Source organism: Agelaius phoeniceus, chromosome 4 (assembly GCF_051311805.1).
Source record: "Agelaius phoeniceus isolate bAgePho1 chromosome 4, bAgePho1.hap1, whole genome shotgun sequence".
NCBI classification, from domain to species: Eukaryota; Metazoa; Chordata; class Aves; order Passeriformes; family Icteridae; genus Agelaius; species Agelaius phoeniceus.
Genome location: NC_135268.1, coordinates 9,467,021 through 9,472,396, shown reverse-complemented (window position 1 = coordinate 9,472,396; position 5,376 = coordinate 9,467,021). Strand labels below are relative to the sequence as shown.

At 47.3% G+C, this 5,376-nt stretch overlaps 1 long non-coding RNA gene across 2 annotated transcripts in view; it reads right to left on the bottom strand.

Moving 5' to 3' along the window:
- Nucleotides 1-1,482: 1,482 nt before the first annotated feature.
- Nucleotides 1,483-5,376, bottom strand: part of LOC143693812 (uncharacterized) — a 4,847-nt gene continuing 953 nt past the window's right edge. The window contains exons 2-6 of one of the 2 annotated variants that reach the window (XR_013181780.1): nucleotides 5,129-5,193; nucleotides 4,445-4,508; nucleotides 3,728-3,803; nucleotides 2,818-2,939; nucleotides 1,483-2,385 (exon numbers count right to left, since the gene is read on the bottom strand). This is a non-coding gene — a long non-coding RNA (uncharacterized LOC143693812). Of the gene's footprint in view, nucleotides 2,386-2,443; nucleotides 2,940-3,727; nucleotides 3,804-4,444; nucleotides 4,509-5,128; nucleotides 5,194-5,376 lie in introns of those variants that run through there. The other variant, XR_013181779.1, reaches the window with a different exon arrangement.

The following is a 5,376-nucleotide window of genomic DNA, read 5'->3' as shown; positions in this document are numbered from 1 at the left end:
CATGGCCCCAGCAAGGGATTCTGCTGCAACAAGAAAGGGGGGGCAGCCCCCAGAAGGCTTGAGGTTCCTGCCCAGCCTCGCTGTCACGGGCCAGGGGCAGCGAGAGAGGGAGCGGCACAGACGGCGGCGACGGCCCGGCACGGAGCGGGGGCCGCTCTCAGCGCGATGCCGGCAAAGCCGCAGCTCCGGCGCTGTCGGCCGCGCTGCTTGAGCGGCACGGGGGGATCCGCCGAGAGCCTCCGGCCCCGCGCGGGGACTCCCGCAAGGGCCCAGGGGCGCCGGGCTCCGGCCCTCGGGGCTTTATTCTCCGGCAGCCCGAGCCCCGCGGCTGCGGGGCAAAGAAGGAAAGGGGGCACGGGAAGAGAGGAGCGAGAGCAGGGCACGACAAAGGGCGGCGAGGGAGCTCGGGCTGTGCAGGAAAGCGGCACGGGAAGGGAAAGCCCGGGACGAGGGTACACGGAGGCTGGGCACAGGAAGGAGACAGGGGGAACAGAAGGGAGTAGCGGGCTAGGGACAGGACAGGAAGGAGCCGGCTTTGCGGGGGGGAGAGGGAATGGGGGAAAGGGAGCGAGAGAAGGCGAAGACGGGGAGAAGGAAGGAGGGCTAGAGAGAGGGACAGGCGGGGAAGCCTCCCAGAGCCCCGGCTGCACCCCGAGCCCGGCCCGGCGCCTCGCCCTGCCCGGGATGCTGCGGCGCTCGGCGGAGCTCGGCTCGCTCCGGAGACGCTCGGCTCCGGTCGGCTCTTGGCGCCTCAACTCGGCTCTTGGCGCCTGCATTCGCCTCTTCGGCCGAGCTCGCCTCGCTTCGGCCCAACTCCCAGCCGCTCTGTGCCTTCGGCGCGCCTCGGCTCCGCTCGCCTCGCCTCGGCTCCCCGACGGCGGGCGGGCAAGCGCCGCCGCCTCCCGTTCAGCTCGCCCGGCTCGGGGCTCTCCCGCTGCCGCGTCCCGCGGGCGGCCCGGCCACGGCGCGGACACGACCGGGAGCGCGGGCTCGGGCAGGAGCTCATTAGGCTGGGAGCGCACTGGCGCTAAGCAGCGCGCACGAGAGCAGCAGGCTCGCTTCGCCTGAGCTCGGCTCGCTTCGCTTCAGGCAGCCTCGGAAGCCTCGCCTCGGTTCGCTCGAGGCCGTCAGGGTCGGCCGCTCTCGCCTTGCTTCGGCCGAGCTCGTGCGATTCCCCCGAAGGCGGCGGCGTTCGGTTGTGGTTTTAGAAATATCCTCCTCTATCGATTGGATCTCTCTACAGTTAGATTTATATTTCTAGAATACTTCTATTAATCCAAATAAAAACCCCATCTCTAACCCCATCTCAAATAAATACAAGAAAACACCTTCTTTTAAACGGTATCGAAATATTTTTATACTTTGTATAGTTATACTCACATTTATATTTATCGTTTCTTTTGATGCAATCTATTAATAATTATCTATAATATCTATAAAATTCTAGACATGTATTTAAAGTATTATCTATATTATGTATCATATCTACTGCTGCAACTGATTTTTTCTTCTAGCTTTAAACTTTATCTGTATGTATTTATGATATCTTTCTAGACTTAGATTTCTACCTTCATATTCTTTGTATTTATCATTTTTATCATCAAAACCCTGCCTATTGACAAGTTAAAAAAAACGCTTTCTTTAACGATCTAAAAAATATTTTTATATTTATAATTTTCCTATTTCTATTTATAATTTGCTCTCTAGTACGTGATAACATACCTGCTCCTGCACCACAGTGGGGCTCCCTCTCCTGGGCACCTCGGGGTGCCCCCAGTGGCATCAGAGCCCCGAGTCTTCACCCCCCCCCCTTTTCCTCTAGTTAGAAACTACACTGGAACTTTTTTCTGGAAACAAAGACATGACCTAAATCCTCTCCCCGTGTCCTAGACAGATAGATGTTCAGTTCTTAGTTGCCTGGGCAGCAGTTTCTTCAATAGAATGATAAACAATATGGAAACGTTTTAGCTACAAGCAAATAGGCAAATCTGAACAAGGTCCTGGTGGCCAGCCACTGCAGTTCTTTTGAAGCAATTTTTTAAACAATCAAATACTGATACCACAAAAAATAAAGCAAAAAGCTGACTACCGGCTAAGAAAGAAGGAAAAATTAACTTTTGACGACAACAACAACATTCCAAGGACACAGGCTTTTTTCCAATCTCAGACCTTATTACTACTACCTCTCTTGGGAATTCTCATCGTGGATCCCAAAAGGAATAAATCCCTCAGCGTGTCCTAAAGCACCAAGGAGCTACCTACAAGTGAAGGTGGCTACTTTCAGTGCAGACACAGCTGATGACACAGCAGTAGCACAGTTCTGTGCTGCACAGGGATAGTACTGTCTCCTCTTCTCCAGCAGCTGACTCTCTCCTGCCATGGCTTCTGTAAATGCATCAGAGCACGACCTTAACCACAAACAGGCAAGAAAACACCATCCGAAGTCTTTCATTAAGCAGTACAAGAAGGGTTCCAAGCAGAGACCAACAGAATTTCAAGGAAGCAGTCTGCAATTAAACCCCCTCAGATTTGTTCAAGTAGCCGGCAAAATGGAACCATTCAGAAATGACAAAGAAAACCCCCCCAAGTATTTATACAGGAGTCCTTAATGTCAGAAAGGGGATGACAGGTTATGTTCAGATAAGATGAATGTTTATTTGGATCTATAAATAAACTTCTCTCGTGGTCCTTTGCCAAAAAATAGAACCTACAAGTGAACACCTACACCTGCCTAAAGAGACCTAACGAGCCCCTGGCAGCCACCGGCATCAAAGCGCAGTGGATGTTTCTAATCCAGGCTAAGGAGAACAATATCACCTTTTGTTCTCTCCAGTTTGTTTCCTCTGCAGTCCTAGCTGCTTCTTATGATTTTTACAGTCTCTGTATCTTCTCGGGCAGCGCTGAGTCTGACGACCGGGATACGAGAGTCCTTCCCTGCCCTACGGAGAGAACCAGGAAAAAAAGTTAAAAAAAGAACAGGGCAGTTTGAAGTTAATACCTCCGACGAGAAGCAGCACCCGACAAACAGAGCAACGGTGAACAAAGCGTGACACCTCCCTGGGGACAGAAGACTTACAAACTCTCCGGGATTTACAATTCCAGTAACCAAGCCCTTCAGCACAGCAGCCAAGTGTCCCATTAGGTGGTCCTGCACCAAAGAAGGATCCAAGAGGTTCCAAAGAGTGAAATGCACGTTACTGTCCAAAGACGTAAAATCTTGCAAAATAACAAAACTACAATAGATCTAAACTACAGGGCAAGAGTACAAGTGTTAGCTTGAGGAGCTGGAACCATCCAGGTGAGCAACTGCTAACTGGATCCTCAACAGAGTTTGAGGAACCCTTCAGGATACAGAAGGGTTTTCCCCAGCAATGTCACAGGCCGAGTTTTGATAGAAGTACACTTGCCAGATGCTCAGAAACGTCACCCATCCTCCTCCGGGTGTCCTGAGAGAGCTGCGAATGGCTCTCGCGTGGTTTGAGCTGGTTCTGTAAGGGCTCAGGCTGAATTTCACCAGATGCAACCAAACTGGGCAACACCCAGTGGGACAGAAGGAACCCAAAGCTTGTTTTACCCAAAGCTTGGGTAAGCAGAGCTCCAGCAAATACTGGACAGAATACTGGAGGAAACGGACAGAACGGGGTAACAAATAATAAACATACCTTTTTTTTTTTTTTTTTTTTTTTTTAGATGAGCAAAACAATTAAGGAGAAGGTGAAAACCTCACCATGACTGAACATTTCATCACCTGTAAGCTGACCATCCTTAGCATAGAGGACTCCAAATTTAAAATTCACCAATCCCTGGAAAATAAAACCAAATATTATTTGGTGAACAGTCAAACAGAAGACATAAAAATTTGTTTCCTCTAATCTTTGCCTACATCCTACACATTAGAACATACATTTTATACCATCTCCTACTACACAATAATTTACCTTTAAACTTTGATAGTATAGCATAAAATCATTAACTTAGATGGGTGATCAATTATGATTAAGTTGGTGCTTCAAGTTATTTTTGCTGTCAGGTTCCAAAAAACATGACTTCTTTTTACTGTAACGAGCAATTGATTTAGAAGTCATCAAAAGCCCATCCAAATACAAAGCCGTATTCACCGGACGGGTCTGTGAGCAAGAAGTAGTCAGGCTTGTACTCACCTCTTGCCCTTCAAGAACCAATAGATCCTGTCAACAGAAACAGCATCTTTAGCCCCTCCTATTAAAGATTCTACAAGGATGATGGTTTTATTGGTGTTTAGAAGTTTGGATTTGAAATGGCCAGTTCAATGGATAAAGAGACAGTTTAAGTAGTATTAGATTATTATTATTATTATTCTTATTAGCTACTGGAAGAAACAAACCAGTAGGATCTATACTTAATTACTTCTATTTCCAGGAAATCATAAAGAAAAAGAACCAAACCAAAAAAAGTCACTTCCTACCTTTTGTATCTCAGGATGAAAAATGTCTCTTGGGCTCTTCTCCAGTTTCTCCAGACTCCTGGCACTGAAATGCAAATGAACGAGTGCTTTATAGGAGGGCAAGTGCACATTCCAACCCCGAACCCCCAACCGATGGCAGTTACAGCGCTTACAAAATGAATCCTTCCCAGGGCCTCTGGGAAATGGAACGGTTTGTGCAACTGCCATTTCTTCCCCAAAATACTAACTCCCAACACTTCCTAAACTGAGTTTGCATTTTAAAAACAGAAATTAGGGAGACTCAGGGTGGAGATCAGGTTGAAATTGATTTCCTTCTAAAGCACAGGGGCTCTGTTCCATCACCCTTCACTTGGGCTCCACACGGAATCACGGGGAGCATTTTAGGAGGGCTCAAGAACCAATTCTATTTCTCTCTTTTTTCTAGTTCTCTCTCTTCCTAAATAATTCAAGGCAAGTCAAATGAAAAAGGACAAGTTCAGCAGCAAATTCACACTTTTTCCCTTTGTCTGCTCAAGAACAGGCTTTAAAACCACTTCTTGCTGCCTTCAACGGTTAAGACTTGCAAAACAGTTTTGCAAGTTTGATAGGTTTATCATAAAAACCACAGAACGCAAGCTCTGAATGACAGGAAAAGGTACACAGGCAAATATCTCAGCTGATGGTGGCTTATTTGTAAACACAGACCTTAACGGAGATTGCACGGAGAATGTTTCAGTGGGACTCTAAGGGAAAAATATTTTCTGAGTACCCTGTAAACAAGAAAAGCTAGGATATATTACAGGACATACCCACGTGTTCTGCATATTCAAATAGGATTATCAATAAAAACATTTAAGAAGGAAGAAAACCAAGGTAATTTTACTCAGCTATATTTACTGCCGATTTAGAGGGAAAAAAAAAAAAAAAGTGAACCAGAAACGCCTACAGTAGAA